This window comes from Macadamia integrifolia, unplaced genomic scaffold (assembly GCF_013358625.1).
Source record: "Macadamia integrifolia cultivar HAES 741 unplaced genomic scaffold, SCU_Mint_v3 scaffold1782, whole genome shotgun sequence".
NCBI lineage: Eukaryota > Viridiplantae > Streptophyta > Magnoliopsida > Proteales > Proteaceae > Macadamia > Macadamia integrifolia.
The window spans coordinates 1-9647 of NW_024868348.1; the positions used below are offsets into that span (position 1 = coordinate 1).

General features: G+C 38.0%; 1 non-coding gene across 1 annotated transcript; it reads left to right on the plus strand.

Moving 5' to 3' along the window:
- The first annotated feature begins 8175 nt into the window (after window positions 1–8175).
- On the plus strand, window positions 8176–8294 carry LOC122064819. The gene has a single exon (XR_006135833.1). It is a non-coding gene; the product is annotated as a 5S ribosomal RNA (ribosomal RNA).
- The last annotated feature ends 1353 nt before the right edge of the window (window positions 8295–9647 follow it).

Genomic DNA, 9647 nt, shown 5'->3' on the forward strand with positions numbered 1-9647 from the left:
TTTACTTCTTTATTGCATGACCTAGTATAATTTTTGTTTCCATTTTACAGGTATATTGTATTAGTATTCATGTCCACACCTAATCTTAGTGTGGATCACAGTCCCTCAGAATACCACTCTCTTTTCTTCTCAATAAGTTTCCAAATTCTAGTTTCTTCTTGGGTGCAAATGTCGAAACTGGGGTTTTTAATTCTAATGATTTCTAAATTACTTCACTATTCATAACTAGGTTAACTACTTGCAGATATCTGCTTAATATCCTAGTCAATTTACCTCAGTCTCCTTTTAGACCATTAAAATCCTCAAATTTCTCAAAATTCCATACATTTCTCCTTTCTTATTCCATATGGCTATGTATAGGCTATATACTTATTCTCATGTCATCCACCAAAGTATTCCCAGGTCTAAGTGGGAAAACCTGAAAATATCTTCAAATATTATTAAATCAGTTTATTATTCCTCCACGATTCAAAATCAGTTTATTATTGAGATCATATCACATTCTCACTTCTATATGCATCTATCCTCAAATCAGGCAGTTAATTTCTATCCACTGTCATAGATATCCCTTTATTTATTTATATGCATTTTCAAGATTCAATGCAATTTGATCCAACAATTTGCTTGGCATTGGCATATATATACTTTAAATTGTCATCTCATTTACAGAATTCATTCCCAAATTCACGGATGCAAATCTAAGAGTATCTCCAATCTTTTAAAACCTTAATATATAAATTACATCAAGATCACATTCCTATTCCCACACATATTTATTTATCCTCAATTGCATTCAAATTATCATACACATTTCCCTGTTCCAATTTATGTTCTCAAACTAGAACCGTACCTCTCTTCCATGCTTAGCAAACATTTCACTTATGCACCTTAAAATTCCAAATTTATGATTTTATAACAAAACTTAAACTCTACATATTACACCATAAAAATTTTAGAGCTTACTGAGCAAAATTTGCTCAATCAGCGGGTTAGGGACCATGACCAACTGACTGGTTCACCTGACTATAGAAATAAAAATTCAACCCGAGAGCTCCAAACTTCATTTGATAAATCCAATTGCTAAGAGCTTCTTCCGGTCTATCGTAATACTTCATTCTAACACTTTCCCGACTAATTTCTCGCATTTTCACCTCCATACATCATCTCCGACAAGTGCATTCTTCCCTGTTTCACCAATTTCATGGTAAAATTTCCGTTTTTAAGGGAATATGGTGACCTAGGTTTCATTTCTTGCAATCTCTTATAATTTCTTACAATTCCTTCCATTATTTTGCTGCATTTACTTATTCTTGGTGGTTATTGCGTGTAGCTTACCATGTCTTCACCAATATTCACTCATAGCAAAGTTTCTACCATCCCGATTTGTCAAATGGTCCATTTGGTTTTGCACTCCAACCGACCAAGCAAATTGGGGTAGTTTCTTTTCTCGTCCCATTGCTGTTGAAAAATCTATTATCATAGTGGATCTTCAAACTTTTGGTGTTCTGAGAAATTTGAGGCTTTAGGTTGAGAACCATGCTCAAGGTAGAGGAAGATGTGTATCCTAGACTTGTAAGAGCTTTCTATTGCAACCTTAGTGGCAAGCATATTAGGGGTGGAGGTACTATATCACCAGGAAGGTGGGTGGCATAGATAACACGTTGACCACAGCAGAATTTGGTCAGGTCATTAGTGTCTCAAGTGAGGGCAACAAAACTTACTGTCCTCCTAAGACTAGCTTCCAGAGCTACTTCACTGACACTGAGCGAGACATTGTGCTGGAAGTGGTAGTAGCAGGGGGAGAGGCAAATTAGATTTTGATTGCTAAACTAGCGGCCTACTCCAAGAGTACTATGCAGGATAGTGCTATACAATATACTACCTATTTGTGGTCACTTCAGTGAAGTATCCTTGATGCAGGCATACATAGATTTTTTTCCTATATGTGGGTGAGTGGATCAGCCTACCTTATCTGACAATGAGACAAAGGGTACACTTAGCCAGTTGTCCAAGAGATGGTCACTTTATTTTATGGAAAGACCTTGACCAAAATATTCCAACAATTCAGAATTTGCTTGGATGGTGAGGTGAAAAGAAGATTATACCTACTCCATTGGATAGGTTTATTCTGGAAAAGATGGACTTACACCAGCAGGTAGATAGTGATGATGAGACAGACACCAGTTGTTGATCCACCAATTGTTGATCCACCTCATGAGCCTACGGATGGAGATGACCAGGAGATAGGCATAGACATTGAAGATATGGGCATGGAAATCGGTGGGGGAGATGGAGATGAGGGGGATGAGTTAGATGGGCACCTACCATATGGGGATGTAGGAGATGTTCCTAGGCATGTACCATCCGAGAAGTTCCCTCAGACTAGTTAGTCTGGTGTATACCACAGGAAATATATCAGGATCCATTCTCACTACCTCGAGGTAGATTTTCTCCACCTCTATCTATCGTGAAATTCAATCCTATTACTTTTCTTGCTCCTCCCACATTTTCATTGTGGGTTCCTTTATACCTACTTCCACAGGTGATCTTGACATGCGAGAGGTTTGAGAGGATTTTCTCAAATGCATTCTAGTGTCGCCTCTATGGACATCCGACTCACCTCCAGGCTAGACACTCTTGGTTCCAGGATCACTACTCTAGAGACCTCTATACAAGGTATGGTGGAGTTCTTATGTGTCCTACCAAAGTTCAATCCTCCTTTGTTCCAGTCTAGGACACAGGAGTCTTCAACATCCACTAGTCGACAACCTCAGCAGTGATGAACAACCCATCTTATGACTTTTTGATTTCTTTTTTACTGACCCAAATCAGTATTATGTTTAGTCTTTTAGTTGTTTAAGTTTTATGTGCTCAATGTACCTTTTTCTATGTCAGTTGTCTTGTAAAAACAATCTACGTGAATGAGTTATGATATTTTTATAAAGTATGTGTGTTTCTGGCTTTTGCACCTATACTACTCTCCTATTTATCTCTAAAACTTATGTAATTAATTATATTAAGATTTTTAATTCAACCCTAATTGATCATAACCAACCTAAGACATTGTATTCTGTGAAGTTCATAACTACATTGATCTGATACCATCTTTTCACACCCTACCTCAAATTAGGCCAAGGTATGTGGCACTGGATACCTTACCGTACCAGTCAGCCTGATCCACCAGGATTGATGTAAAGACGAAATTACATAAGTATAAAATCTTCTACCAAATCAGAGACGCATATAAGGGAAAATTTATATTTTACATAACCCATGGTGATCAAATCTAAATGATAAATAATAACTACAGACACAATTGAATTATAACTCACAATTACCATTACATAATCACATCTTATAAGTATAATAATAAACCTCAAAGTAAAGGAAATCCCATATGTCTCACTGACACAACCTCACAACCATTGCCAAGTCTCATTCCACTCCAACTCAGGTTCCACCATCTAAAAACATAAATCGACGAGGGGTGAGCTTCACAAGCCCAGTGAGGGGTGAGTATGCAAGCACACACAACATCATGATGTCAACACACACTCACAATAATAACCACAGATGCATAGCCACATGGTCGATTTTATTAATAATATCTATTCTAATTACTATGTCTCAATATGTGGGTATAAGTGCTATAAGTAACATAGGTGGTATCCCCTTCCCAGTACGTCAGGTCTCAGATACAAGCTAGTTGCAAGTAGGAGTCAGTCAGTCTCAGAAAAAACCTTAGTCCCCCGACTAGCCACTAAATAGTAACCCCTTACAGCCATAATCCCAGAATCCCACACCATCATCGGTCTCCCATACTATCCGATAGTCATGCATACAATACGTCGTACCATGCTATGCTCTTTTACATCGTATCCGAGCGTAGTAGTTCTCTGTGACCTACCACCAAGTGGGATTAGCAAGGGTTTATAGCACTGGGATGTGATCCTAACCATATGCATCTATATGCATCCATATCAATTACAGCATCCATCACATATCTATGGCCACAACTGTAACACTAACCTCTGAGCCCATGGTATCAAAAAGAACCTCGGCCACACCATGCCTTAGACCATCAATATTACAACCATCACCACACAGCTATCATCTTACAGATCCACAAAATCTCGATAACATTAAAGTTCGTAAAAATCATGCAACATGTGAAATATATAATTTTATATAAAATAAACTCATAACACAGTAATCATCATATTCCACATGGCACACATAACTAAAAATATCAAAACCCTCCATAAAATAAGTCAAAGACCCACTTACTTGATACCCGAATCAGATGCCTTTTCGTTGAGTTCCGGTCCACACGTATCATTGCCAAGTATCTTAGGTGCCTAATTAAACAATTAATATTTTAGGTTAGTTTTAGTATTCACTGTCCAAGGACAGCCCAACTTCCTAAACTCCTATTGAATTCCCTTATTGGAATCCAAACCAACAGTTAGACAGAGGCACTGATTCCTGACTAGCATTTCTCCCAACAACTTGCCTACTTAACCAATTAACGGGAGTTGGGCACAAGTATTTATAATCATAAAATTTGTGCTCCAGCCCTAATTAGATTGATAACAGTATTTCTGAAGAAGGGATTAACTAATTCTTCACAAAAATAAATGTGGGCTGAATTCTATTCTAGAATTTTGGCAAAATTCTGCCTATTCATCCCTATTCCAACTTCAATTACATAATTCATTGTTGGGAACATGAAAACCCTAAAATCTTGGATTCACAGGGACAACCTTCTGACAAATTTCAGTCCCTAACCCTTCCAAAAGTTGGGGCTTCTTCTATAAGGAAAAAAATCAACTATTAGGGACTTGATTACAGTCCCCAATTTACATTAATTCTTAACCCTAGCTAGCTAACCTAATTAATCTAAGTAATTTATCAAAGTAATAGGATAGCAGTAATTACCTGGGTAGCACCAAATCGCAGTTGTTCCCTTCTCTTCTTCTTCTTCTTCTTCTTCTTCCCCTTTGATACTCCACTAAACATTAATTCATGAATGAAGTGAACAGTAGCAGCTCTCTTCTTTTATAATTCAGTCCAAAGGGTCCTTAGGGCCCGTTTGGCCGAACACCTATTTTCTAAAAAGTAATTCTTAAAAAATTACTTCTAAAATCTTATTTTTAGAAACTTACAACTAGAACTTATTAAAATTAATTTCTCATTAATGGACCCCACCAAATATTGACCTATTAGGTTGGATTTGGTCAGCATTAGGACCTCTACTTAGTGGGTAAGTACAAGGCGCAATGTCACACCCTGCCTCCAATAGGCTAAGACATGCGACATTGGACACCTCACCATATCTAGTCAGCCTCTTTCTCCAGGATCTAGACTAGGGCAGATCATAACACCATAATTACACTACGAAAGATCAAAGTTTATATACATATGCACAATCCAACAAAAATATCTTACATAAGCTCCAGTGCCAACTAAGTGATAAGATATATTTACAATTATCCAGATGAGAGTTACATACATTACAAAAAAAGAATATTCACAGTTTACTGTATCTTAGTAGTAAACTATATACATCAAACTATGCATCAATAGGAATATGTACACAAAGACATAGGAATAGTCCATCCTATTCCTCAGAAAAACTGGCCTCCATAGGCACAGTCATCGCATTGGTAGTCGAATCCATGGTCTATTCCATCTTGAAGATTGGCGAAGTTATCCATGGCCACTGTCTCATAATCAGAGCAAGAAGTCAGCAAAATACTGGGTTCAACCTCGACATCTAGAAGGAGTAAATAGAAGGGGATGAGCACTGATAATGCTCAGTGAGGGCTGGGGGAGTTCAAGCACACACATCCATATGCAATGCATGCTCTACACATAGAGAATGATGGTCATGCATGCTCCACACATAGAGAATGATGCTCATGAGTCCATTTAATTAACTATACAAACGTAGGTGGCATACCCTACCCTGTACGTTGGGTCTCAGGTATACAAGCTACGCCGTAGGCAGGAGCCAGCCAGTGTTGGTACGGGTCCCAAGCCACACCGGCTAACCCCTAAAAGGTAATCCCGTATTGTAAATATATTCACAGGCATATAGTACATTGTATCATGTCTCACCTCTATAACTGATACCACACATCTCATCAGAAGTGCACTGCTGATCAGGCAGCATAATTCGGGATTAGTCCATACCTAACCCCCTACAGACAAGGGGTGTAGTACTTAGGGTTGTGATACCTAACCTAGCATTCTAAATGATGCACAACCAATCATTGCAATCACACATACAAACATGGGCACCTGCACTTGACCCATCTCACCTGTCTTGCCTTTCTCATTTTCATTCCATCCCATTCCATTCATTCCATCAAAGAATAAATGCAGGTAAATGTAAATGCCCATACACAAGCAATTTAATGCATAAACAATATTAAACAAACACACTAAAAGAATGGGGGGTTGAGAAGGGCACCCACTCACCTTGGTGTCCAATCTCCTGAAAAGTTCACTTCTTTGGTTCAATTAAGTGCTTCTACTGCAACTTATTTCCTATTTCACAAGATACCCCAAATCATTATTCATAAAATAAATTTCTATGATTCTACCCCACCATGCCTAAGTATAGTATCCCTATTTCCTTTTCTAATTTGGGCATTTGATTGTTATTCATTGTACAGTCCGGGCAACTCTTCCCATTGATCAAATTACCAGAAAGGGGAAAGCACTTGTGGGCCCAACATTTGGTCAGGGAATTCTACTCACACTAGCAGTCCCCTTAGGATTATAGAAACTAAATGCTATCCTCTATTTCCCCTAGGGTCCATTTCTATTGGAATATTGTGTCTACTGGTTCCAATGCTGGGTTTAGGGCTTGCAAACCATCTATAACAGGGATTTGGCCTCTGGAATCCCAACCAGTAGGTTGGCTGGGCAGCAATCAGCCGACCGATCAGGACTCAACGGTTCATCCTTTTTTTTATGCAGAATTCAATTCTGCCTATGTTGATCGGCACACGGATCTTTCTTAAATTGGGTTTAACCCTCTTCCATAATTCTAATTCAAAAGGTCAATATAGAATAAATTGAATTCCAATTTAACCCATTTCTGAGTTCAAATTGTCCAACTCTTAAGCTGTATATTCTGTTTTACAAAAATTTAGGACTAATCATAAATAGAGGAAACTTCTTTAGAACTGAACCAATTACCTAAGTTAATCATTTAATTAGGGATGGAATACAGATGTTATAAATCACAGATTTGGTATTCCATCTCTGACTAATTTGTAATAGAAGTTTTAAAAAAAATAATTCATTGAACCCTTACTAAATTCCACATCCAACTTAAATAAAATTCTGTTCTTAGGGATTTGGTAGAATTTCCACCAAATCAACCCTATTCCAGCCCTTATTGCATAATCACTACTGAAAAAGAAGTAGTCTGATGTTCTAGGGTTTTGCAGGGATAGGGTTTTTACCATTTGGCTCCCCAATAGCCCATAGAAATTAGGGCTTTCTTTACTGGGCAGCTATTCTACTCACAGGGATTCCCTGGCAGTAAACAATTGGGTAAAACCCTAACCCTAGCTGCCCAATCTACATGAAATTACCTAACTAACCCTGCTGCAGTAGTAAGTTCACTCACCTGGGTGCAAAGTTGATCTAGGAGCAGCTTGAGGTGAGTGAGTTCCCTCATCACTTCTCTTTCTTTCTCTTCTCCCTTCTCTTTCCTTCTTCTTCTTCTCCTTTCTTTCTTTTTCTCCTTCTTGTTACAGCAGCCAACGAAAATAAGGGTTGCTTCTTAGCCCTTAATCCCTTATATATAAGGCAACCCCAAGGGTCTGTTTGGCTGGCCCTCTTAAATTATTTCTAAGGTCTGTTTGGCTGCCCTCTTAAGTCATTATAACTAAGGTATGTATAAATTACATACATACTATATATATATATATGTGTGTGTGTGTGTGTGTGTGTGTCTGTATAATACCTAGTAGTTTATAAATTCATTTCCTCCCATTTATTTATTAGTATAAAATATGCATTTCATACCTCATTTAAATCTTTCCCATAGGGGTATAATGAGAATTTTGCACAGCAAAGGTGGGTGCCACAGTGCAAAAACCCAAAAATTACATTTTACTAGGCAAATTGGCGTGCCAGTTTTGGACTTACCGATTTAGGTGCGATCATACCAGCACAACTGCACCGAATCCCATCCAAACTCCGTAGTTAAGCATGCTTGGGTGAGAGTAGTATTAGGATGGGTGACCCCCTGGGAAGTCCTCATGTCGCACCTCTTTTTTTTTACTGTACTTTTGTAATTAAATTTACCTCTTTGTCCACACCTCTTGATGAGTTTTCCAGTGATATTGGCAAGCTGAATAGGAGTAGGTGGTGTCATGTCTGCCTTCTTGGCACTCCACAGCTGCCAACCATGCCAGCATTGGCTTCCTTTGCTCTTTCTTTTTGTCTGTCCACAAGTAAGGGTATAAATATCAGATTAGGGTGTTACAATTTCCCCCCTTCTTACAAAAATTTCATCCCCAAAATTTGTGAGGCATACTTAGTAATCCAAACAATTCTAGATATTTCTCTTTAACCTCATCTTCCCTTTCCCAAGAGGCTTCTTGTTCTGGGTGGTTTATCCATTCACCTTTACATAAGAGATGGTACAATTCCGAAGCTGATGTTCTTTTCTATCAAAGATTCCTTCAGGTTTTTCTTCATAACTCAAATCATCATCTAGGTCCAATGATTCAATAGTAGGCAGTACATGTGAAGGGTCAGGAGCATACTTCTTCAGCATTGATACATAAAAAACAATGTGAAACCTTTCCAACTCTGGGGACAATGCTATTCTGTATGTTATTTGGCCAATCCAATCCAGAATCTCGAATGGTCCCACATACCTGGGACTTAATTTTCCTCCTTTCCCAAATCTTCTTATACCCATTACTGGTGAGATTTTCAGAAAAACCTTATCACCCACATCAAATTCTAAAGGTGTTCTTCTACTATCTGCATAACTCTTTTGTTTGGATTGAGCTGCCTTGATTCATTTTTTTGTTTTTTTTGGTAATAGCCTTGATTCTTTCTCTGATCATATCAACCTTCTCACAGGTAATCTGTATCAGTTCTGGCCCCAAAATTCTTCTTTTTCCAACTTCATCCCAATACAATGGAGTTTTGCATTTTTTTCCCATACAAAGCTTCAAATGGTGCCATACCAATTGTTGTTTGGTAACTATTAATATATGCAAATTCAATCAAAGGCATGCTCATCCCAACTATAACTCATATCTACAGCACAGGCTCTCAACATATCTTCCAAAATTTGGATGGTCCTTTCTGATTGTCCATCAGTTTGTGGATGAAATGCGATGCTAAAATTCAACTTGGGCCCCATTTCCTTTTGCACACATTCTCAAAATTTAGAAGTAAACCGGGAATCACGATCAGAAACAATACTGACAGGCACACCATGATATCTCACAATATTATCAATATATAACTGTGCCAATTTCTTCATACAATGAGATATCTTCATAGATATGAAATGTGCTACCTTTGTTAATATATCAACAATCACCCAGATAGTATCATTCCCCTTTCTAGTCTGTGGTAGCACTATCACAAAGTCCATAGTAATA